Raw genomic sequence first — 26,532 nt, 5'->3', positions numbered from 1 at the left:
AGAGTCAAATTCTAGCATTACTCTTTAGTATCTTCATGCCCAGAATTTGTATATTTGGGAGTTTGTGAGGAAGTTGACCACATTCCTGGGGTCTTTACTTGATGGTACCAAGTGGTTCTTTATCACATATTATTAGTGCAATGATTCTAACACCTGGGATTTCAAGAACCAATAAAATGGAAAAAAAAATAACAAATATGTATTCAACATTTGTTATAATGTCAGACACTGTTTTAGGGGATGAAGAAACAGTAGTAAATAAAAAGAAGAGAAATAGGCAGAAATTAGTGCTGTCATGCAGAGTACATTCGGATGGGGGAGATATTGGACAATACATAAATAATGCCAGATGGTGATAGATATTAAGAAGAATTGCAGAGAAGGGATAAAAGGATAGTCAGTGTGGGTGTGAGATCTATAATTTTAGAAGAAAGTTTGGCTTGCAAAGATTCTCAGATTGTAACTTTGAGTAGAGATGGGAAAGAGGTAAGGGAGCAAGCCAATGTAAATATCTGGGTAGGTGGGAGCAGCAAGTGCAAAGGCCCTGAGGCACATGCATACCTACTGGTCTAAGAGCGGTAAGGAAGCCACAGTAGCTAGAATATTGGGGGAGGAAGGAAGAGTTATAGGAGATAAGCTGAGAGAAGATTACAGAGCCAGATCCCATAGATTGTTATAACCCATTATAAAGACTCTTTGGCATTTGGTTGGAATCAAGTGGGGAGTTTATTTCAGAATTGTGACCCCAGGAATGTTCTGATTTAACTTCAGAACAATACACCAAAGGAGAGCAAGGGAGGAAGTAGAGAGACCAATTAGGAGTCTGTTTCAATAATCCAGGCAAGAGAAGATGGTTTGCAGTAGCAGTAAAGGTAGTGAAAAGTTGTCTGATTCTTGATGTATTGAAATGAGAGCCAACACGTTTTACTGTTGGGATGAATGAAGGATGTGAGATAATGCAGAGATCTGTGGATGAGTCCAAGATTTTTGGCTGGGGCAACTGGCAGGGTAGAGTTGCTCTCTACCGAGACCTTGGCTGCCAAGGGTGCAGGTTTGGGGGGAGGACCAGGAGCTTGGACTTTGAATATACTGGGTTCCAGATGCCTTGCCCACTAGATATCCAAAGGTGTGATAAGCAAGAAACTGGGGGGCTGGGGGGCTGAGGTTGGAAGTATAAATTTGGGAGCAATCAGAGCCAGATTATGTGTTTTCTCTGCTGTTGTGCACACTGCCTTGTGTGCTGTGCTCTTTGTGACTTGCATAAAATTTGTGTTTGCAGTACCTAGAATTGTAACCCAGGTTGAGAGCCAGCCTCTCAAATTTTATCTCTTGGTTATCTCTGATTTTAGAGTGATTCTGTATTTAGTTTTGGTTTTCCTAAATTCTCCCCACAACACCCCATCACAACCAAGTAGCTTCTTATTACCCTTATTCTGTAAAGGGTGTGGGTGAGGGGCAAAGAGTCGGAAGGTGATTTATTAGCCACAGGAAGGAGATGCCTTTTTGAAATTCTTCTGAGAGGAGGCTCTTTCTGAGAGATTTTTTTTGTTACCTTTCCAATTAACCCATCTTAGAGTTGATTATGATTTTAAACTTCATGATGCAATAATCTGTAACATTTATATAGTGCCATTATCTCTTTTCAAGTACTTTGTGAACATTTGTTAATTGCTTTTCCTATTACCCCAAGAGGCAGATAGAGACACATTTGCATTCATTGTAGGAGTTTCTGAGCAGTGGGGCTTTGAGCAGTGAAGCGACAGTGCATCAAACACCTGGCCAGCCAGGGATAGAGGGATTCATAATGCAAGTAATGATGATGACTCATCTCCATTAATTATTATTATTTTAGTACATGCGGCATTCTCCTTATAAAAGTCAGAGCCCCAAATGAGAGAGGTGTTTTCTTTCCCTAGAGATCACAACTGATATGACAAACTTGATGAACAGATGGGAGATACTAAGTACCCAGAGGATAAATGAGAAGGTGGGCCAAAGTTGCCTTAAACACTTCTAATTATAGAACAGGGGACTGTTACCCCAGAGGATTTTAAAGTAATCTGGTAGAGTAAGAGTAGAAATCATTTGACTGACTGGTTAATTCAACTTCATGTTTACTTTAATCATTGGAGGACCTAAGCAAAATATTTTCTTTCTTTTTTGAAAAACTCATTGACAAGTTTATTGATATTTCCTATATGACAGACATTTCACAGGCTTGAGAGGATTTATCAGTATATAAAAGAGACTAACATTTCCAGGAGTGGGGATATTGAAATTAACGTGTATTATGTACCATTTGCTACGCCCTCTCCTATTACTATAGTTAACAAATCATTGAGTAACAATAGTCCTATTATCCACATTTTATGGAGAATGAAATTAAGGCACAGAGAGAATAAATGACTTGCTCCAATGTGTAGTTAGTACATGGGTGGGCTTTAGTCCAAAGAGAACCACTTTGCTTTAGTTTTGTTTTCTACATTAAGTATTGGAGATGAAGGGGGTACCAGGTTTGAGTAATTCACCGCAACTACTTAAAATGAGAAAATTCAACATATTGATCTTAAATTTTTGAGAGCCAAAATGCATGCATCCAGAAATATGTCACAGGTCAGACAAAAAAATGGTCTCACGTTGTTTTCCTCCCAAGTTTTTGCCTTGGGCAGGTAGGATTTGGGTTATTCCATTCTTACCTATTCACTTTCCTGTTCATCTATATTTAATGAAGGCTGCTGGTTCTTTGAGATAGGTCTTATTTCTAGGATACTTGGAGATGATAATTCAGGGCTGGCCTCAGGCAAAATTGTGAAGTATGTTGAGTTAGGATTCTTAGATATTCTCAGTCTTGCACTATCTTCTCACCCTCTTTTTACTCACTCGTACAACCCCTTCTCTCTCTTTTTTTCTACAAATAAAATGAATAAAAATGATTTAAATTTAACTCTCTCTTTCCACACAATAGCTTTACTTTTATGTATTTCAAGAGGGATTCTGTTTTTTGTGATGAAATGTCATACAAACATTAGATCCATGGTCAAAGTCTTAGGGAACCTTCAGAACACTTTAATCTTCAAAGAATTATGTATGATGTAGTAGAAAGAGTACAAATTAAGCGTTGGATAGAATTGGGTTTTCATTCTCATTCAATCATTTATAAAATGTGGGATGCTGGGGAAACCATTTTAGTCATTAGAGGCTCATTTTTGTAATCTAAGTAGGATTATATAATTTCTACTATATATGAAGTGACTTTTTCTGAGTAGTGTTTGATAAGTGCTTAATAAATGGTTGCTATTTGCTAATTTTCACTCAACTAATGTTTGAATACCTATTATATATGGGCTAGGGTCTGGGAAGAGAAATGATGGTGTGATGCAAATATTGTGTATGCTAATAAAAATGACAATGACAAATATTCACTCTGAGCCTTAGTTGGTGGAGTAGATCCCCTCCCTTCTATCTCTTCCTCCCCTACTCCCTGCCTTTTCATTGTTGAGTACTCTGGTAACTAAAACACTCTTCTTAGTGGCCATTAGAGCCCTATTCTGGTAAGAATTGTCTGTCTCTACATATATCATTTTGCTCTTTGTCCTAAGCTTCAAGAGACTGGCCATGAATGTCACTACTTCTCTTCTTGTGGTTTCTTCTTTGCTGCTTCTTTCCTGCTGTGTTCCTCTATAAGGTGAGGAATTTGGACATTTTTATTGCAGTGTCTAGATGTTTAATATCTCCTGCACTGCCTCCCTGAAACAGTGAAGACCTGAATCAGGCTCTAGTGGTAGTAAAGTAGAGGAGTGAATTTAAAAACAAATTATAAGTAGGAAGCAAAGGAGAGGAAATTATTTTGCAAAGTCTAAACTTGCAAGGATAGCAGTGCCATTAACCAAAATTATGAGCACAGAAGAAGGGAGAAGAGAAAGTTACAGGTCTGGGCAATAGGAAGATGGTTCATCTTTAGATTTACCAAGCTGATATATTTGGTATATATCAAAATGGAGATATTCTGTAGTTATGTTAATAGAGATTTTTGGAAGCAGAAACATTATTGTATATATTTCTCAGAGTATACCTTTATTTCCTATGGTATATAGAGACTGAAAGTTGAATATACCAGGAAAGACACTAAAATTTGATGGAGGAGAATGGGCTGAGAAGAGAGAGATGAGATATGGATCAGAGAGTTTTCTCCATAGTAATGATATTTAAAGCTGTGAGACTGGATTAAAATATCAAGAATAGAAAGAGGGTAGGTGCAAAAGTGGAAAGAGCAGAGAGAAGCATCAGGGTACTTCTCTGGGAACTCACAGTGAAGGAGGTCCAGGAGGACCTGCACTGAACCAGACACTCAGGAAAATAATGGTCTCATGAGATAGGAGAGTTATGGAAGATAAGCTATCAAGACTATGAATGGCTGCGTTGGGATCAAAAACAAGGAGGACTGAGAAATAGATCTAGGATTTTTTGTGATGAAGTGGTCACTAGAAACTTTCAAAGAAGTGCTTTGGCCATGATAGTACTCATACTTTGCTATAGATTAGGAGGGAGGGGCACATGTGAGCTATTCTTTCAGGATTTTGGATGGTGAAGAGAAGGGAAGTAGATAGAAAGCAGAGGAAGACTTAAGTGATTGGGCTCAAGGTTAGGTAGATTTAGAAACAAGTTTAGGTGAGGAGAAGGCTCAAGTGGAAAGAGGAAAAAAATGAGCTTCAGTCTCTTTTTAGTAAATAATGGTAGTTCTTACTTCAAAGATTAGTGGGAAGAAGATAGACTAGATACAGATAAATGCTGAGGAGGATGAAATAATGTTTAAGATTTAAGGAGAAAGCTTGATAGGCTGTTAGTTTTATTTTTGAGTAGTAATTGTTCCAGATGGGGAGGATAGAAGGTATTTGCACTGGAACACATCACCTTCATTTCAGTTTTCTCTAGTAATGTTGGTGGGCATATTTGTGCTCTAACATTAAAGTTTTAACAGTTTGATGAAAGGACCGTCAGTATAGAAGTTTGTGGCTTTGGGATAGCTGGTGGCTCAGTTGTTTAAACATCTGACTCTTGATTTGGGCTCAGATTATGATCTCATGATTCCTGGGATTGAGCCCCAGCATGGACCCTGCTCAGGATTCTTCTGCTCCTCTCTTGCTTGCTCACGCTCTCTTTCTCTCTGTCTCTCAAAATAAACATTACAAAAATTTGTGATGTATTTCTGAATGTATCCTTAAATATAATGTTTTCTATTTTCTATATTTATTCATGCATGACTTTAATCATATTTTGTGATTAAAAAGTAGGATTTTAAAAACAATGTACCTAACATACTATCTAACTCATTAAGTTGATGTCAACTTATTAGCAGCCAGTAGTTTTTGTGTTCCTTGTTATTTATTGAGAATATGACCTTCCTTAGAATGATGAGATAATCCTATTTCTACAGGTCTCTCTTTGGGGATACAGGTAGAGAGCTGAGATTTAGGAAAGCCTGGTTATTATTCATGTGGCTTTAGTTTCTTCTTATGTCGCAGGGCATAATAATATGTCTCCTGCATTTCCCAAAGTATATATGAGAAATCATAATTAAAAAAAATCTTTGAATACTTAAAATCTATAATATGTTAGTCATAGGCCCTGGAGAAACCCATTGGTTTATTCAGAAGATCAGTATTTACAAGTTTTAAACCGTGTTTTCTAAGATTTGATATTTTAGCTTATTTTAATTTAAAAAGAAAGATTTTAAAGACACTATTAGGGGTGCCTGGGTAGCTCAGCTGGTTGAGCATCGGCTTCTGCTCAGGTCATGATATCACGGTTCGTGGGTTCAAGCCCTGCGTTGGGCTCTGTGATGACAGCTAGCTCAGTGCCTGGAGGCTTTCTTTGGATTTTGTGTCTCCCTTTCTCTCTGACCCTCCCCTGCACTCTCTCTCTTTCTCTCTCTCTCTCTCAAAAATAAATGAAACATTACAAAATAAATAAAAAGATCCTATTGATTAGGTATTTGGTATATTTATTTAAGTACTAAATATAAATGTAACATTCTATGTTTACCATGTTATCAATTATCTAGATAGATGATAGAGTCATAGTATTTACCAAGAATCTATATGTCTATCAAGAATCTATGTGTCAAGCATTTCATACTGTATTTGGAAATGAGATTGGGAAATAAAATTAAATATGAAATGATCAAAATACTAATGTGTATAACTCAGGTATATGTGTAGAATTTAAGAGAAGGAAAAATCCACATGGGTTGTCATAGTTTGAGACAGCTCCCTTAAAAAGGAGGCTCAACGTACATTCTGAAGGATGGGTAAAGCTTGAGGCAACTGGAAAGTTTCAACTGGGAATTTTCTATGGTATTTTATTTTAATGTGAAATTATACATTGTTTAAAACAAGTTCGGGCACCTGGGTGGCTCAGTTGGTTAAGCATCTGACTTCGGCTCAGATCATGATCTCATGGTTTGTGGGTTCGAGCCCCACGTCGGGCTCTGTGCTGACAGCTCAGAGCCTGGAATCTTTTTCAGATTCTGTGTCTCCCTCTCTCTCTGACCCTCCCCTGCTTGTGCTGTCTCACTCTCTCTGAAAGCAAGTAAACAAACAAAAAAACAAAAAAAATTTAAAACAAATTATGTTTGAAACTTTAATCATTAGCCAATATATCATGCCAATATTAGCATTCATACCTACTTTCACACACGTACACAGCTCTGTACACATAGTTCATGGGTGGTGAAGTGCTTTAAAAGTCTAACCTTTAGTTAGACTTGTATGAAGGAGGGCCAGCTACTGCTTCAGTTTTGAGGGAATGACCCAGGGAAGTTCCTTTTATTTCACCAAATAATAAAAAAAACCCCGTGATCTTTGAGTAAGATAAACTGTTTACTTATTTACAGTAAAAACAATCAACTAGTTGAACTTGACAATAAAGCTTTGTTCGAATGGTTAGTTTACACACAGTGGTGAGGTCTGGGGCGCTGATCTAGTGGAAGGGGTCTGTCAAACCATGTTGTTTCTGGAAGAAGGGAGGGGTACTAGAAAGACCAACAGTAAATACCCATTACTCTATATTTGAAGACTATGTGCATTGTATCACCTGATATTCCCTACCTAATTTTTCCCTCTGAGTTTGGTACTTGTGAAAATGCTTTGTGCTGTAGGTCACAGAATACTCAAAGTTCACAGCATAGCTTACTGCATTGACAAAAGTACACAGAGAGGCTGCTTTGACAGGGGGATTTATGTCTTTTCTCTCTCCTCTCTGTAATTCCTCTGTTCCCTTCTGAGGTGTATTACCTCCTGGCCACAAAATGGTGTCCATGTACAGAAATGCAAGTCCTGTTCAAGGTAGGAAGCAGAGGATCTGCCAGGGTGACAAGAGAGACAGATCTCATGTTCTCCTGGCTTTTTGTCAGGCACAAAAACTCAAGAGAGCTTTAGTGCATTGATTGATTGATTGATTGGTTGAGAGAGACAGAATGATAAGCAAGCTTCATGCCAAGCATGGAGCCCAATATGGGACTCAATCTCACAACTGTGAGGTCATGACCTGAGCCAAAATCAAGAGTCAGATATTCAGCTGACTGAGCCATTCAGGCACTCCTGATTTTATTATTAAAAATCAGCTTTATTGAGCCATAACTTACCAAATTTAAGGGTGCACATTGAATTTTCACTGTGTATAGTCACGTAATAAAATCATAATCATAACACAGAACCTGCACATCACTCTGAAAAGTTGAGATGTTTCTTTTTAATGGATCCAGGTAGAGTACAATTTCTTTAACTGCCATTCATAAAATCCTTCTGTCCATGATGATGTTTTCATGGTGTCGATTCTGAAATCTTAATGAAAGCTGACATTACAGTAATCGCTAATGTTTATTAAGTGCTTCCATGTACTAGTTACTACACTATTTGACACACATAACCTCTTTTAACCTCCATACATACTTGACATACATTGTCTCTTTTAATTCTTGAAACAACAGGATGGGATAGACTCTTATTGACAGGACTGCTTCTAGTTTGTGTGGCGCCATTGTGTGGAGTAGAAAAAGAAAGCTCCTCTGGTTGGAGGGAGGGGACAAATCTGGCTAACTAGAACGGGGATGGATTTTGACTCCTTCTGTCCCCCTAAACCAAACCCCTTTCTGGAGTGTGTCAACATTGCTGCTGGATAAGGCAGCCTAAGCAGTAGTTCCCATTTTATGATACGCAAGCTTCTGGTTTGAGGAGTAAATTGACCTATTCATGGTTATAAAGCCAGGGGCATGTCTTGGCTTTTGATGATAGGATTTTATTCACTAACAGCTTTGGTAGGTTCCCGGAGAAATGTCATTGACTAAACAATTGCTTAAATTGTTTCCTCATCAAGTTTTGCTTCCTTCCTTTTATCTATTTACCCATTCTCATATACTTATTCAGGATTATATCATTGATTTATTCATGTAGAGTAATTTTCTGTTATTACACTATTAACAATTATTGCAATTACTATATGTTCACGGAACCTTGTATAATTGTATTATCTTTTTAGTGGAAATTAGTTTTAGATGATAATTACATTAATTTTTAATCGACTAGTTGCTAGCAACCTGTATGAATGAGTTTGTATTCGAATACATAAAAACTCATAGGTATGAGGTTTTTTGTTTCTGATAAAATCCTCCTTCATTAAAAAATCTTAATTCTCTTTGAATAATCATGTCTCTTTGTTTTATTAGTGATGGGAAGGTTACTAGGTTCTATTAAATTGCATGATGATGCCATAACATAAAATGACAAGTCTGATCCAATATTATATGTCTTGTACAACTTCTATGCAATTTTATGATTTTAAAGCTGTCATGGAAAATCCCAGAGGAAATATCTTTGGGAATTGAAAAACAATTGTTTTGAAATAAATTGTTTAGAAGTTGTCAGTCTATACTAGATTTTGTGAATGTAACTAGTAATTGGAATTTTCTTCTTTTTCCTGTTGTTGAGAGCAAGTAAATTAAAATTGGATGTTCATTTCTTGCTAGTTAAGCCCATGGTTTACTCATCTTGTCTTCTGAAAAATAGATATAATTAGATCTTTTGCATAATTTACTAAATATTCTATAAAATACAATATACAAATTAGTAGAAAACTAGAAAGGTTGACAGGAAAAAACTCCCAATTAAAACGTGACTGATTAGTTTGTTGAAGCTGATACAGTATTAGTGTCATATTTTCAGATTCTAGGACTATAAAGCAAGTAACTTAACCTGGAATATCTACTGTGTATTAAAAATCAAAGAGGCTGCCAGTTCCTTTGAGACACTACTTTTTGTAGTAAACTTGTTTCACTATTTCTTCCATTTTGTTTTTGTTTCTCAGAGATAATCCTTCTCTATTAACATCACAAGATCTCTTTTAAGTGAAACAAGAATTTTTTTTTCCGATATGCTAATTCAAGATATAAATTTGGACCAGCAAGTTACTCTGGAGCAGTGGTTCTCAAAGTGTGGTTCTTAGATCAGTAGCATCTGTATCGTCTGAGATCTGGTTGGAAATGTGAATTCTAGGTCTCTATCCTAGAACTGCTAGATCAGTAACTCTGGGATGAGCCCAGGGATCTGGTGGTGCTTTAGCAAGTTCCCCAGAGGATTCTGATGCATGTTAAGATTTGAGAACTATTGCCCTTAAAGGAAATTTAGTGGAACCAAATTACCTAGGCTGTATTCGTTATTTAAAATATTTTACTTCTGGTATTAGAGCTTCTGAGTCACAGGGTATAGACATATTCAACTTTACTAGGTAATGCTAAAGAGTTTTATAAACACTTGTTACCTTTCGGATTATCACTGTATCACCTATCCTACTGAAAGCCTTACCCTATGTACTTAGCTTGGTCAGGCACTTTAATTTCTACAAATCTGGTGGACGTGAAATGGTATTGAGTTTTGATTTAGTTTGGATATCTCTTATGAGGTTTAATATCATTTATATATTGGCCAGTCATGTTTGCACTTAAGTGAATTGCTTGTTTTTATCTTATGTCCATTGCTTTATTGGGTTGTCTTTTTTGATTCATAGGAGGTTTAAAATACTCTGGATACTAATACTTTGTTATTTTGTATTTCAAGTCTCTTTTTGTTGGTTGTAATTTTTTAAATCAGTTTTTCCGATGTATCTTAGAAGAAAGGGGGTTCATAGTTTTAATATAGTAAAATTTATTCACCTTTTTATTTATAATTTTTATTTTTATGAATTTTTAAAAAATCCTTTTCTACAGAGAAAACACAGAACTATTTTCTGGTGTTGCTCCCTTCCCCCAGAATGTGTTTAATGTTTTGTCTGTAACATTTAAGTCTTTAATTCATATTAAAATTATAAACGTACAGACGTATATATACATTTTGTTGAAGTATAATTTACATAAAAGAAAATATACCCAGGAGTTCCTGGGTGGCTCAGTTGGTTAAGCTTCTGACTTTAGCTCAGGTCATGATCTCACAGTCCGTGAGTTCGAGCCCCGCGTTGGGCTCTGTGCTGACAGCTCAGAGCCTGGAGCCTGCTTCAGATTCTGAGTCTCCCTCTCTCTCTGCCCCTCCCCTGCTCACTCACATGTGTGTTCTCCCTCTGTCTCTCCAAAATGGATAAACTTTAAGCAAAAAATTAAAACAAAGAAAAATACCCATTTAAAGTATACCGTTTGGGTTTTGACAAATGTGAATATTTATGAAACCACCACTACAATCAAGATATAGAACATTTTCATCACCTCACAAAGTTCCCTTGTGTCTTGCTGTTAGTCCTTCAGCTCAACCACTGATGATCTGTTCTGTAACCAGAGATTAGTATTATCTTTTCTAGAATCTCTTATAAATGGAACCATATAGTATATATTATTTTGCATCTGGTTTCTTTTACTCAGCAAAAAAGTGTTTGAGATTTGCCCACCTTGTTGTCTGTAGTAATAGTTGATTCCTTTTTATTTTATTTTTTGCTGAGTTCTGTTGCCTTCCAGTGTGTGGATATTCTATGATGTGGGTATCTATTTACCTGTTGATGGACTGTTTCCAGTTTTTTGAGCATTGTGAATAAAGCTACTATGAGCATTTGTATTTAAATCATGTGGATATATATGTTTATTTATCTTAGGAAACTATCTAGAAGAGGTAGGTTTATGTTTAACTTTATAAAAATGCCTGTTTTCAAAGAAGTTATACTTTTTGTGTTACCACCAGTCACATATGAGAATTCCATTTACTTCACATTCTCGCCAACACTTGGTATTGCCAGTCCTATTACTTTTAGGTATTTGAGTATGTATATAGTAACATCTCGTTATAATTTTAGTTTGCATGAGATTGAGTTTTGTGATGTATGTGAGATTCAGTTTGATTCTTTTTTTCCATATGACCAACAAATGGTCTCGGCACCATTGACTGAATAAAGTAAACAATTCCCTTATTAAATGCATTGATAACTCTGTCATAGTCTGAGATGATACTAAAATTATATAAAAACTGGTGTGGTTCAAACGTGAATGTGGCAGAGTAGTAGGGGGACCCTGGGCTTGCTAAGTCCCTCGAACACAGCTAGATAAATATCAAATCATTCTAAACCCCCAAGAAATCGATCTGAGGACTGAGAGAACTAACTGCCAATCTAGAGGGAGAAAAATGGCTACACTGTGAAAGGTATGAACTGCAGAGAGTTGATTTGGGGGAGAAAATAATTGCAGGTGTTGTGGAGGGAACGGAGCCCTGGTCATGGAGAGAGAAGAGAAGGAGAAAGACAGAGAAAGAGAGAAAGCAGTGTACAGGGGATTGCAAAAGAAAAACTCGTCACCAAAAAAATTGACTGGGAAAAGGAGAGGGAATGCTTATCACAAGTTTTTACAAACAGCAGCGCTCAAAACCTGGTTTTAGGAGTCTGTGCCATCGTTGTTGTGCCTGGCGGGTTTAGGGTTGCTTCTGTGGGGAAGGGGGGCAGAGGTCTGGGAGCAGACAGCATGGTCTGAGCATCTCCTGGGTCACACAGTTCCCCTTCTTGGAGAGCATTTGGGAGAGGTGGCACTTCTTCTTAGGGGACAAAAATGATGGTGGGTTCCATTGAGCAGCCCCTTTAATTAGCATAGCAGCAGAAGTACCTGTGGAAGGCAGCTAATCTGTGCCTTCCTATAGATAATGAGTTCCCTGTGCAGTCATGAAACTGCTTTTCTGGGACAAACTGGCACCAGCCACAGCACAGCTAGATTTATCCTCCAGGTCAGTGTGAGTCTACATTGCGCCAACTCTTTAAAATTTGGAGGTTGAAATCTAGCCGCACACCTAAGATAAAACACAGGAGTACTGCGCTGCCAGGCAGGCAGGCAGGCAGTGTGGACACAGAGAGGGTGAAATCAGAGTTCTGATGGAAATCTGGGACACGAGAGGGCAGATTGTTTGTTCTTCTGTGAGGGCCTCCTGAACAGCAGTGCGTGTGGACTTCTCTCCCTGGAGACAAGAAAATGAGGTGTTGCCATTGTGTCCCCCCTGCCCATCGGCAGGACAGACTTCAGTGAGCATCACAGAGCTTCCCAGTGGAGGCTGCCCTACTGCACCGTCTGGATGCATCTTTATTAGGGGAAGACTGCCTGAGAAACAGTGCAGCAGGCCTCTCCCCTTGAAGACCAGCACAATCCCCTGCGCTTCCCCTCATTCCTGCACACATTAAGTCTACTGATCATAGAGTGCTGCAAAGCTTCAGCTCTAGTGGAAATAGGATCAGGTTTGTTTTAACCAGCAGACCAAATCACACCTAGTGAAAATGCCACACACTGGACAAGTTCCGAACAGTCCACACTGCAGGCAAGGAGAAACACTGCAAAAGATTGACTTGAGGGAAAGAGCAGCCAAAAACACAACAGCAGAGTGCACACTCTGAAACACTTTCTGAAGTGCCAGGCCCTGGACAATAAAGGACCTTTTCTAAATATAGCCGTTACTCTTGGGAGCAGGAACTATAACAAGCTTTCCTAACACACACACACACACACACACACACACACACACACACACACACGTGACTGAGACAAAATGACAAGATGCAGGAATTCATCCCAAAGGAAAGAACAAGAGGTCATGGTTAGTGATTTAATCAAAACAGATATAAGTTGGGGCACCTGGGTGGCTCAGTTGGTTAAGCGCCGGCTTTGACTCAGGTCGTGATCTCACGTTTCGTGCGTTCAAGCCCCGCGTCGGACTCTGTGCTGTCGGCTAGCTCAGAGCCTGGAACCTGCTTCCGATTCTGTGTCTCCGTCTCTCTCTGACCCTCCCCTGCTCGCACTGTCTCTCTCTGTCTCTCAAAAATAAATAAAAGACATAAAAAAATTAAAAAAAACCAGATATAAGTAATATGCCTGAACCAGAATTTAAAACAACAATCATAAGGATACTAGCTGGGCTTGAGAAGAGCATAGAAGACACTAGAAAATCCTTTACTGCCAAGATAAAAGAACTAAAAACTAGCTGGGCTCATATAGGAAAAAATGCTATAACCCAGATGCAGACCTAACTGGATGTAACGACAATGAGAATGGACAAAGCAGAGGAACAGATCAGTGATATAGAAGATAAATTATGAAAAATAATGAAGCTGAAAAAAAGAATAGTATTAGATCATGCATGTAGACATAGGAAACTCAGCAAGTCAAAAAGGCTATTAACATTCCTATCATATGAGTCTTAAAAGAAGAGAGAGAAAAAGGGGTGGAAAGTTTATTTGAATAAATTATAGCTGAAGACTTCCCTAATCTGGGGAAGGAAACAGACATTGAAATCCAGGAGGCACAGAGAGCTCCCATAAAATTTAACAAAAGCCAGCTAACATCAAATGTAATAAAAATTTTAAAACATAGAGCTAAGGAAAAATCCTGAAAGCAAGGGGAAAAAAATCCCTAATCTACAGGGAAGGGAAATCAGGTTTGCCGCAGATATCTCCACAGACACCTAGCAGAGTGGAAGGGAGTGCCATGATATATTTGTTGTGCCAAAAGGGAAAAATATGCAGCCAAGAATACTTTATTCACAAGTCTGTCATTCAGAATAGAAGGAGACATAAAGAGTTTCCCAGACAAAAAACAAAACAAAATAAAACAAAACAAAAATACTTAAGGAGTTCATGAGCACTAAACCAGTGGGAAAGACAAAAATAATAAAGACTAGAAAATAAATAGAAAATCTTCAGAATCAGCAACTTTATAGGTGATACAATGGCATTAAATTCTTATGTATTGATAACTACTCAATGTAGATAGACTAAATTCCCCAAAGGATATAGGGTATCAGAATGGATAAAAGAACAAGACTCATATCTATTCTGCTTACAAAAGATTCATTTTAGACCTAAAGACACCTGCAGATTGAAAGTGAGGGGCTGGAGAACCACCTATTATGTTAATGGATGTCAAAAGAGAGCTGGAGTAGCCGTACATCTATTAGACAAACTAGATTTTAATTTTTTAAATGTTTATTTATTTACTTGAGAGAGAGAGAGAGAGAGAGAGAGAGAGAGAGAGAGAGAGAGAAAAGAGAGAGAGAGAATTTGAAGCAGTCTCCAGGCTCTGAGCTATCAACACAAAGCCTGATGTGGGGCTTGAACTCACAGACCATGAGATCATGATGTGAGCTGAAGTTGGACACTTAGTCGACTGAGCCACCCAGGTGCCCTCAGACAAACTAAATTTTCAACCAAAGACCGACATGAGATGAGGAAGAGCACTATATTATAATTAAGGGATATATCCAACAAGGTGATCTAACAATTGTAAATATGCTCCCAACTTGGGAATGCCCAAATATATAAATCATTAAATCACTTGTGATTTCTAATTGATAACTCATTGATAATAATACAATAATCGTAGGGGACTTTAACATCCCACATATGGCAATGGACAGATCATCTAAGCAGAAAATTGACAAGGAAACAGTGGCTTTGAGTAAGGTACTGGAGCAGATGGACTTAACAGATATATCAGAGCATTCCATCCTACAGCATCAGAATACACTTTTTCTTCAAGTGCACATGGAACATTCTCCAAAATAGTTCACATACTGGGTCACAAATTAGGCCTCAATGAGTAAAAAAGATTGAGGAGTGCCTGAGTGGCTGGTGGCTCAGTCAGTTAAACTTCTGACCCTTGATTTCAATTCAGGTCATTATCTCACAGGTGTGAGACAGAGTCTTGCATCAGGCTCTCCACTGAGTGTGGAGCCTGCTTAAGATTCTCACTTTACCTCTCTGCCTCTTTGTTTTATTTCAAAAAAATAAAAATAAAAGGAGTGAAATCACACCAGGTATATTTTCTGACCATAAGGCTATGAAATTTGAAGTCAGCCACAAGAAAAATCTTCAAAAGAACACAAATACATGGAGATTAAGGAACATTCTACTAAAGAATGAAAGGGTTAACCAGGAAATTAAAGAAGAAATAAAAAATACATGAAAGCAAATGAAAATGAAAACATGACAGTCTAAAACCTTTGGGAGGGAGCAAAGGCAGTCCTAAGAGGGAAGTATACAGAAATATAGGTCTACCTCAAGAAACAAGAAAAGTCTCAAATACACAATCTAACCTTACACTTAAAAGGGCTAGAAAGGGAAAGAACATACAGCTTAAAACCAGTGGAAGAAGGGAAATGATAAAGATTAAAGCAGAAATAAATGATACAGAAGGAAACAACAACAACAACAACAATAACCCCCCCCCCCAATAGAACAGATCAGTGAAACCAAGATCTGGTTCCTTGAAAGAATGAACAAAATTGATAAAGCCCTAATACATATTTATCAGAAAGAAAAGAGAAAGGACCCAAATAAATAAAGTCACAAATGAAAGAGGAGAGATCGCAACCAGCACCACAGAAATTAAAACAATCATAAGAGATTATGAAAAATTATATGCCAAAAAAAAAAAGCCCTGGGCAATGAGGAATAAATTCCTAGAAACTTACAAACTACCAAAACTGAAATAGAAAGATTGACAGACCCATAACCAGTAAAGAAAATGAATCAGTAATCAAAAATCTTTCCAAAAAAGAAGAGTTAATTCTTTTCAAGCTCTTCCAAAAAATAGAAGTGGAAGGAAAACTTCCAAACTCCTCCAAGGCTATACCTTGATCCCAAAACCAAAGACCCCACTCAAAAGGAGAATTATAGGCCAAAATCCCTAGTGAACATGGATGTAAAATTCTCAACAAGATACTAGCAAATTGAATCCAACAGTACATTAAAAGAATTATTCACCATGATCAAGGGAGATTTATTCTTGGGCTACAGGGCTGCTTCAATATTTGCAAATTGTTCATTATGATACACCACGTTAGTAAAAGAAAAAATAAGAACCATATGATCCTGTCACTAGATGCAGGGAAAAAAACATTTGACAACATACAACATCCATTCTTGATAAAAGCCCTCAACAAAATAGGGATAGATGGAACATACCTCAACATCATAAAGGCTGTGTATGAAAGACCCATAGCTCATATCATCCTCACTGGGGAAAATTGAGAGCTTTTCCTCTATGGTCAGGAAAAAGACAAGGATGTCCACCCTCACCATTATTATTTAAATAGTACTGGAAGTCCTAACTTCAACAGTCAGACAGCAGGAAGAAATAAAAGGCATCCAAGTCAAAAAAGGGAAGAAGTCAGATTTTCTCGATTCTCAGATGACATAACATTCTATATAGAAAACTTTAAAGACTCCACCAAAAAATACTGGAACTGATACATGAATTCAGCAAAGATACAGGATATAAAATAAACATACAAAACCCTGTTGCATTTATGTACACCAATAACAAAGCAGAAGAAAGAGAAATCAAGGAATCAATCCCATTTACAATTGCACCAAAATCTGTAAGACACATAGGAATAAGCCTAACCAAAGAGGTAAAAGATCTATACCCTGAAAACTATAAAACACTTATGAAAGGAATTGAATAGGACACAAAGAAATGAAACAAAAATTTCATGCTAATGTATGGGAACAAAAAATATTGTTAAAATGTCCATGCTACCCAAAGCAATCTACATATTTAATGCAGTCCCTATTAAAATACTACCAGCATTTTTCCCCACAGAACTAGAACAAACAATCCTAAAATTTGTATGGAATACAAAAGACCTCAAATAGCCAAAGCAATCCTGAAAAGCAAAAGCTGGCAGGATCATGATTCTGGACTTCAGCTATATTGCAAAGCTATAGTCTTCAAGACAGATGGGACTGGCACAAAAACAGACACCTAGAAAAATGGAACAGAACAGAAAACACAGAAATGGACCCACAACTATATGGTCAACTAATCATTGACAAAGTGGGAAAGAAGATTCATTTTACAAAGGTCTCTTCAGCAAGTGGTGTTAGGAAAACTGGACACTAACGTGCAGAAATGGAACGGGACCACTTTCTTACACCATACACAAAAATAAATTTAAAATGGATGAAAGACCTCAATGTGAGACAGAAAATCATCAAAATCTTACAGAACACAGGCAGCAACCTCTTCAATCTTAGCCATAGCAGCTACCTAGTAGACACGTTTCTGGAAGCAAGGGGAGCAAAAGCAAAAGCGAAATACTTGGACTTCATCAAGATAAAAAGCTTCTTCACAGTGAAGGAAGTAAAAAAATAAAAAGCCAACATGCAGAATGGGAGAAAATGTTTGCACATGATATATCTGAAAAAGAACTTATCAAATTCGTCACCCAAAAAATAAATAATTCAGTTAAGCAATGGGCAGAAGACATGAACAGACATTTTTGCAAAGAAGACATCCAGATGGGCAACAGATACATGAAAAGATGCTTAACATCAATCTTTATGAAGGAAACACAAATCAAAACCATGATGACATACCACTATGCCTGTCAGAATGGCGGAAATTAACAACACAGGAAACAGATGTTGGCGAGGATGTGGAGATAGGGAAACCCTGTTTGCACTGTTGTTGAGAATGCAAGCTTCTACAGCCACTCTGGAAAACAGTATGGAGGTTTCTCAAAAAGTTAAAAATAGACTACCATATGACCCAGCAATTGCACAGCTAGGCAGTTATCCAAAGGACACAAAAATACTTATTTAAAGGGACATCTACACCCTGATGTTTATTGCCGCATTATCAATAATAATCAGAATATGGAAAGAGCCCAAATGTTCATTGACTGATTAATGAATACATGTACACTGGAATATTACTCAGTCATCAAAACGAATGAAATCTTGCCATTTGTAGTTATGTGGATGGAGCTAGAGTGTATTATGCTAAGTGAAATAAGTCAGGCAGAGGAAGAGAAATACCATATGATTTCACTTATGTATGGTATTTAAGAAACAAAACAGATGAACATAGGGAAATGGAAAAAATAGAGAGAGAGAGATGGAAGCATACCATAAGAGAGTACAAATAGGGTTGATGGAGGAAGGTGGGCGGACGATGTACCAAATGGGTGATCATCACTTGTGATGAGCACCCAGTGTTATATATGAGTGATGAATCTCTAAATTCTACTCCTGAAACCAGTTTTACTATATATGTCAACTAAATAGAGTTTAAATAAAAAATTGAAAGAAAAACTGGTATAAAAATTGGCGCTCTACTTTTTTTATATTTCATTAAAAAAGTTTAACATGCATATTTAACTTTATACTTTGTTAATCAGTATTTCAGTAAGTTTCCCTTTGAATTTAGAAAGTGATCAGTTATCCAACCTCAGTTTATTCTCTTGTCCAGTATGTTATTCTATTTTCTCCTTTTAAGGAATTCTTAGTCACAAATTTTAAAAAGCAATACCTTTAAAAAAATACCTTTCAACTAGAATTTTAGGTGTTCTGTACACCACATCTCTGGTTGGCTATATTGCTAGCAGTTGAAGTTTTAATATTTATTCTGCCTCTGAATAAAAAAAGTATTTTCCCATGGAAGAGAATTTAAAAAAATAAAAATGTACATGTAAATATATGGAAATAAAATAATTCAGAGTAATTTAGCATTAAAAGTATTTAGGTCTTTTTTCTCAATCCCCATTCTTTCATATATTCTTTAACATTAAGTATATAGTCTTTTCTAGAACCATTTTAAGACGTTTGTGTTTGTGGGATGCATGGGTAGCTCAGTTGGTTAAGTTCTGACTCTTGATTTTGGCTCAGGTCATGGTGTCCTGGCTGGTGAGTTAGAGCCCCATATCAGGCTGTGCTGACAGTGCAGAGAGTGCTTGAGATTCTTTCTCTCTTTTCCTATCTCTCTGACTCTCTGCCCGCCTACACATACTCTCTCTCTTTCTTTCAAAATAAATATTAAAAAATGACCTTTGTGTTTGGTATTAAATTGTAAAAATAAAACCTAGTAAAAGGTATTTCCATTATTGTGGCTCTATACTTGAAAATATTTCTATGAAAATAACATTTTAAGACAGAAGTATAACAATAATATATATGTTACTATAATCAGAATTAAGACAATATGTTCTAAAGCATAGCAAGATCTCATTATTATTTGACCTGAGAACCATGTTTGATCTTGCTCTGAGTCAAGGATGTTAAATTGTGCTAATGATTTGTTTTTTCTCTCAGTTTTTATGGAAACCCTATAGTGAGGTAGATAGTGCAACTGAATTCATCTATTTTTATTGTTTTTCCTGACAAAATTTATGTTTTCATCCCCAAAGCAGAAACTTCAAATTTGTTTTCTGATATTTAAATTCCCTAGTTAAGGGCAGAGACAAGATTTAAAATGTCTAATCTCTTAGGGTTTAAAAACACAGGCAATTATGGTATGTTGGATTTATTACTTTTATAGATTAAAATCAATGGGATTTTAGCAATTAATGACAAAATTGCATATAATGGTCTTAGGGTATTAATAGTCTTAGTAAGCCATCTGTAGCAGTTTTTATTCTCAACATAATTGCATAGAGTAGTTTATGTTTTCTAAGGAAAAGTCTCTAAACAAACTATGCCTTATTTTACTTCTATTTTAGGCTCGTCCCTGGAATGAATGTGGTATCTATGAGTTATTCCTCTTTGGAGATTTGGGAGTTTGCAGAAATATAGAGATAATAAAATCATGATTTGAAAAACTGCATTCTATTTAGAGGTGGCAGTTTTTTTTTTTCCCCCCTAAGCCAGTATCAGTGTTTCTTTTGCATGTGGTGGGTAGGGGAGAAGGGAGGAATACCATTCTCCTCTTCTGTTTGGATGTGCAAGTTTATCATTTGGACCTAAGAATGTCCAACCTGGAAATCAGTTGGGTGGAATGGAATCTGTCAATTGGCATTTAGTTACATGACACAGATGGTCATTTCCCTTCTAACAAGTGTATATGTGCCTGAGGATGAGGCCAGTAGACCATTTTGTTTTTCTTAGTGTGAACTTCAGGTGCAAGAATTGAGTTAATCTTACTCAGTTCATGACAGTCTCATCACTGCTTAATACCTTTTGTTTTATTTTATGATTCCCTTCCCCCTTTATCTTCATTATTTACAATCATTCTCCTGTGTCTATGAGCACCCATTTTATTCAATTTAACATACAATTTTTAAATCTTATGTTCCTCTGTTTATTCAAAATATGTTCCTAACACACATGCTTCTCTTTTTTTGTGTGAGTTTTTAGTGGACATAGATGGTATTTTGCTATACAATGTACTCTTAATTTTTTTCAATTAAAAAAATGTTTTGTTATTAAAGTGTATTGGTTTCCATCATACACATGTACTACATTTTGTTTATTCATTTACTGATGGAAACCTTGGAGACCTCCACCATCTTGGTTTGAGAAACAATGCTTCAACAATGATCTCTGTAGGTATCTCCTTGAGGACAATTTCTGGGTGTCAAATGTATTCATACTTAATGTTCTTCCAGAAACAGTTTATGAAGCTTTTACCAATTGATATTATTTGCTCATTTAAATTTTGCCTTTCTAATGTAAAATGACATCTCTTCCTTTTAATTTGCATTTCTCTGATTATTAATGATGTCAATCATCTTATGCTTATTAGCTATTAAAGGTTTTTCTTTTTATAAATTGTCTATTCATAGCCTTGCCCATTTTACTTATGGGTTTCAAGTTTTGGGGGACGATTTCTAGGCATTCTCTGTATATTGTTATCATGAATCCTTTGTCTTAATTATTGTGAATGCCTTCCCTCAATCATTCATAATTTGTGAAATTCTTCATTGAGTAGGAATATTTTGTGAAATTTGCATTAAATTATTTTTATGGCATGTAATTTTGAATATTTAAAATATTTTAAAATGTTTTATTTATTTTTGAGAGACATAGAGAAAGAGAGAGAGAGACAGAGCATGAGCAGGAGAGGGGCAGATAGAGAGGGAGACACAGAATCCAAAGCAGGCTCCAGCTCTGAGCCGTCAGCACAGAGCCCAATGCGGGGCTCAAACCCATGAATAGTGAGATCATGACCTGAGCCAAAGCTGGATGCTTAACTGAACTGAGCCGCCCAGGTGCCTCAGATTTTGAATATTTTATTATTTTTTTAAGTTTATTTATTATTGCTTATTTTTGAGAGAGAGAGAGAGTGATTGGGGGAGGAGCAGAGAGAGAAGGAGAGAGAGAGAGAATATTAGCAGGCTTCTCACTGTCAGCCTGGAGCTTAATGTGGGGCTCAAACTCAGAAACCATGAGATCATTACCTGAGCTGAAACCAAGAGTTGGATGCTTAACCAGCTGAGCCATCCAGGCACCCCCTAATTTTGACTATTTAAAAAAATGATTTCCTTCTCTACCCTTAAGGTCCCAAAGATCTTCTCCTATATCTTTTTTTCTTTAGCTTTATATATTTTTATATTACTATTTTCTCCTGTTGAGGAACTGTCCCATACAATTTACCCTGGAATGCATTCTAAACCTATTCTTATTCACTGGCCTAATTGTCTGTTCTTGCACTCATTAATTACTGTCTGTCTATCTAATCTCTCATTCGCTTATCTTTATCTCTTTGGCTTTATAATATTTGCCAGAGTAGGTCCTCCATTTTTTTATATTTCTAAATTGTCCTACCTACTTATGATTCTGTGTTTTTCATGATAAATTATAGAAAGTACTTACCAAATTGCATTTAATTTTACTCATAATATTTTTTGGAATGACATGAAATTCATATAGTAGTTTGGGGAGAGTTGGTATCTTTTAACTATTTAATTGTTTCATACATGCACGTAATACAGCTTTTACTCAGTTTTAAACATTTTTAAGAGTAATATTTTTTCTTGCAAATGTGTTTTATTTTAGGGTGATTCTTAGATATTTGATAGGTACTTTGTAAGAGGTGTCACTAGTATCTTGTTTTATAATATTTAGTTGTTATTACAGACAAATCTATGTATTTTCATCTTAACATTTTATTTGCAGTTGTTTCTCAACTCTTGTTAATGAAAGTATTTTGTTGATTTTCCTGTGTTGGCTATGTGAGATAATATTGTTTATAAAATTAACAATTTGATTTTCTTCTTTAAAATCCTCATACTTCTATTTCGTTTCTTTGGCTTGTGGCATTGGCTTATGGCTTTCTTATAGTTTATGACCCCTAGTATAGGTTTAAGAGTGGCAGCGTTTCTGATATTACAGGGAATAATGTCTAAACTTGTGCCATTGATTATGTATTTGCTGTGGAACTTGGGCAAAATCTATCAAGTTAAGAAAGGCCTCTTCTGTTTTTCATTTATAAAATAATACTCCTATGAACTATTAAGGTTTGTGTAATTCCTCTACTGCATCTCTTGAAAGGATCAAGTCTTTTTCTTTCTTTCTTTTTTTTTTTTCCTGTTTTAGTCCATTAATGTGGTACATTATGGTGATTAGATGTCCTGATGTTACAGTTACTACATTCCTGGGATAAACCCTGTTTGGTTGTGATGTAGACATTTTACTATAGAGTTAGTGTAGTTTGTATCTTATTCAGGATTTGGGGATCTATTTTTATAGGCTGAAATGATCCTAGAATGTCATTTCTTGTATCCAGATTGGGTTTTAGGTTAATACTTAGCTTTGCAGTATAATCAGGGAGTTTACATTCTTTTTATACTTTCTAGAATTTATTTTTTTTAAGTTTATTTATTTATCTGTGAGAGAGAGAGAGAGAGAGAGAGAGAGCGAGCATGAGCACAAGGGGGGAAGGGACAGAGAGACAGAGAGAGAGAGAGAGAGGGAGAGAATTCCAAGCAGGCTCAATGTCAGCACAGAACCTGAAACAGGGCTCAAACTCATGAACCGTAAGATCAGGACCTGAGCCAAAATCAAGAGTCCCTTAACTGACTGAGACACCCAAATGCCCTCCTTTTTTTTTTTTTTTAAGTAAGTTTGTAATTTTAATTCCAGTGTAGTTAGCATACTATTCTGTTAGTTTCAGCCACTGTGGAAAACAGTATGGAGTTTCTTCATAAAGTTAAAAATAGAACTACTATAAGATCCCATAATCACAGTACTGTGTATTTACTTTCTGGATTTTTTAAAAATCCAAAACAATATTTATTTATTTTTTGTCTCAATAAATTTAATATGATTTATGTTATACTATATTCTCTATAACAATACAATAAAATTAAAAATGAATAGCAAAAATGTCCTACCATCTCCAAATATTTGGAACATATGCAACACACTTCTGTATAATCAGCAGTAGTAGAATAATTTTGAAGTAAAATAGAAATAATTGAAATGAAAATGACACATATAAAATTTTCAATGATGATATTCAGTAAGTTTCAACTAAAGTAGTGCTTAGTAGGATTTATAGTTTTAACTTTTGAATTAGCAAAATAAAACTTCAAATTCAAAAAAATGAGTGAAAACTTCGAACATATACTTCACAAATGAAAGGACACAAATAGTAAAGGCACAAAGGTGTTTAACATTCATGATCAATTAATGTAAATTTAAATGCATAAGATACTACTCCTCTTTCATTAAAATGGCTAATAGTAAAAAGTGATAGTATCAAGTGTTGGCAAGAATTTAAAGGCGCTAAAACTTTTTTTTTAATTTTAAACTTAATTAAAAAATTGAAATCCAAGTTAGTTTATGTATAGTGTAACAATGGTTTCAGGAGTAGAATTTAATGATTCATTTCTTATATACTAACACCCAGTGCTCCCAACAAGTGCCCTTCTTAATAATACCCATCGCCCATTCAGCCCATTCCCCAAACTTAACACCTCTCCAGCAACCCCAGTTTGTTCTCTGTGTTTAAAAGTCTCTTATGGTTTGCCTCCCTCTCTGCTTTATTCTTAGTTTTTTTTTCCCTTCCCCTATGTTCATGTGCTTTGTTTCTTAAATTCCACATATGAGTGAAATCATATGATATTTATCTTTCTCTGACTGACTGATACTCACTTAGGAATTTCTTGAATAAGATCATCGTTGCTGTCAAAGCATCTGATAATGGTTACTGTTAATTAGCAGGGAACCCATTGACACTTTCCTGTCTGTTACAGTGTTGTGCTGAAAATATTTAACAACAGGCTGGGGCAGGGGAGCTGGGAGCTTACTGATTTAAGTGTTTGCCAATTTCAGTGGTGTAAATATTGCCACCATGTTTGATTTAAAGCTACCAATATGAAGTCTTCAAACTTGAAGTTGTGAAGAAATATGCATAATCAGCTCCTGTGAACTGGCACAGGCTGGTTCCAGCATAGCACTAGTCTGTCACCACATCTGACTATGACAACCTTCAGAGAGTAATGGCAGCTGCTTCATTTCTGCCGTCCAAATCTTTTACACATTTCTCTTTTGGCCAGCTTTAACTCAACTATTCAAGGAAGAGGATTCTGGGAATCTTATTTCTAGTGTAACATGTCATTTTTAGCTTAACTTAAAATAAACTGCCAAGGGGTGCCTGGCTGGCTCAGTCGATGGAGCATGCAACTCTTGATCTCAGGGTCGTGAATCCAATTCTCACGTTGGGCATGGAGTCTACTTAAAAAAAAAACAACCCCTCCCCCAACTTTTAAGTTATTTGATGGCTATTGGCCTGTTCCACATTCCTATTTTGACATTTTATATATTTTCCAAAGCATATTTTTTAAAATTTAGGTTTCAGTTTGTTACCCAGGAGTTTTTCATAGCATTTTTAAACATTTTAAAAAATTATTTATTCATTTTTGAGAAAGAGAGAGAGATATATATGTAGAAAGAGAGAATGAGAGAATGAATGGGGGAGGGACAGAGAGAGAGGAGAACAGAGGATCTGAAGTAAGCTCTGAGCTGACAGCAGTGAGCCCAATGTGGGTCTCGAACTCAAAAAGTTGTGAGATCATGAGCTGTGCTGAAGTCAGACACCCAACTGACTGAGCCACCCAGGTGCCCCTAAGCATTTTTATTTTATTTGTTTTTAGTTTCTTTTGTAGGAAGACAGTGTGTACACAAACAGGGGAGGGGTGAGGGGAGGGAGGGAGGGAGGGAGAGAGAGAGAGAGAGAGAGAGAGAGAGAGAGAGGGAGAATCTTAAGCAGGCTTCATGCTCAGCACAGAGCCTGATGTGGGGCTTGATCCCATGACTGTGAAATCCTGACCTGAGGCAAAATCAAGAGTCAGAAGGTAACTGACTGAGTCACCCATGTGACCCAGCACTTACAATTTTTTAAATGGTGTCATTTTGTAATAATTTACTCACTTTAATTTTGATCTATACATTTTTAATTCTTTTTCTTGATTTGTCTTTCCAGAGCTTTGTTAACTTATTAACTTTTCATTTTACCAATCACCTCTGTTTCATTGTTATCTATCCTTATCTTTATTATTTTTTCCATCCTTTCTTCTTTCTTATATGACTTTTCTCTTGTTTTGGTCTTTTACTTTCTTAATATGTTTATAATATTTCTTTTTTCTCATATTTTTTCCCCTTAAGATATGTGTAATCTGATACAAATTTATTTCCCTGATGTTATTTGGTTTTATAGTTACTTAGTGTAACCAACTTTATTCTTTTTGTTTCTTTTTATCAGAGTTTATTTGCATTTGTTATGAATATCAAGAGGTTAGATTTATTTCTGTGATTTCACTTAACAAATAAGTCTGTCTTTTTTCAAATATTACAAGGACTACTTAAAGATACTTCAACATATACTGTCCACCCTGAATTAATATATTATTTATCAAATATTTTATTTCTGTGTTGTTTTTCTAACCACACAAGTAGATGATAGAATCATTGTCAAGATCACTACCTCATAGAGTAAATTTTTATCTGTAGTTACCCCCTGCCTTCTTTAAATGTTTCTCCTTGGAATTTAGACTTTTCTTTGACAGTCTTTGTCGTGTTTATCAAACCAAAGTACTGTTGTCCTAAAGCAATCTTAAATGTTATCATTTAAATGTTTTCTCTCCTCTATTTTTCCATCATTTCTGGAATATCAAATTTGTGTTGGACTTTACACCTTATCTCCTCTCTTTTAACTTTGTTTTTATTTTGTTTCTCTCTGTGTACTTCATTCTGAGTTAGTTCTTCTGTCTTTCAGTTCACTAACCACCTCTTCAGAGATTTGTTTAATTGACC

This window comes from Suricata suricatta, chromosome 6, assembly GCF_006229205.1.
Source record: "Suricata suricatta isolate VVHF042 chromosome 6, meerkat_22Aug2017_6uvM2_HiC, whole genome shotgun sequence".
In the NCBI taxonomy this organism is placed as follows: domain Eukaryota; kingdom Metazoa; phylum Chordata; class Mammalia; order Carnivora; family Herpestidae; genus Suricata; species Suricata suricatta.
The sequence above is the reverse complement of the archived record's forward strand: the minus strand, read 5'-3'. Positions refer to the sequence as shown.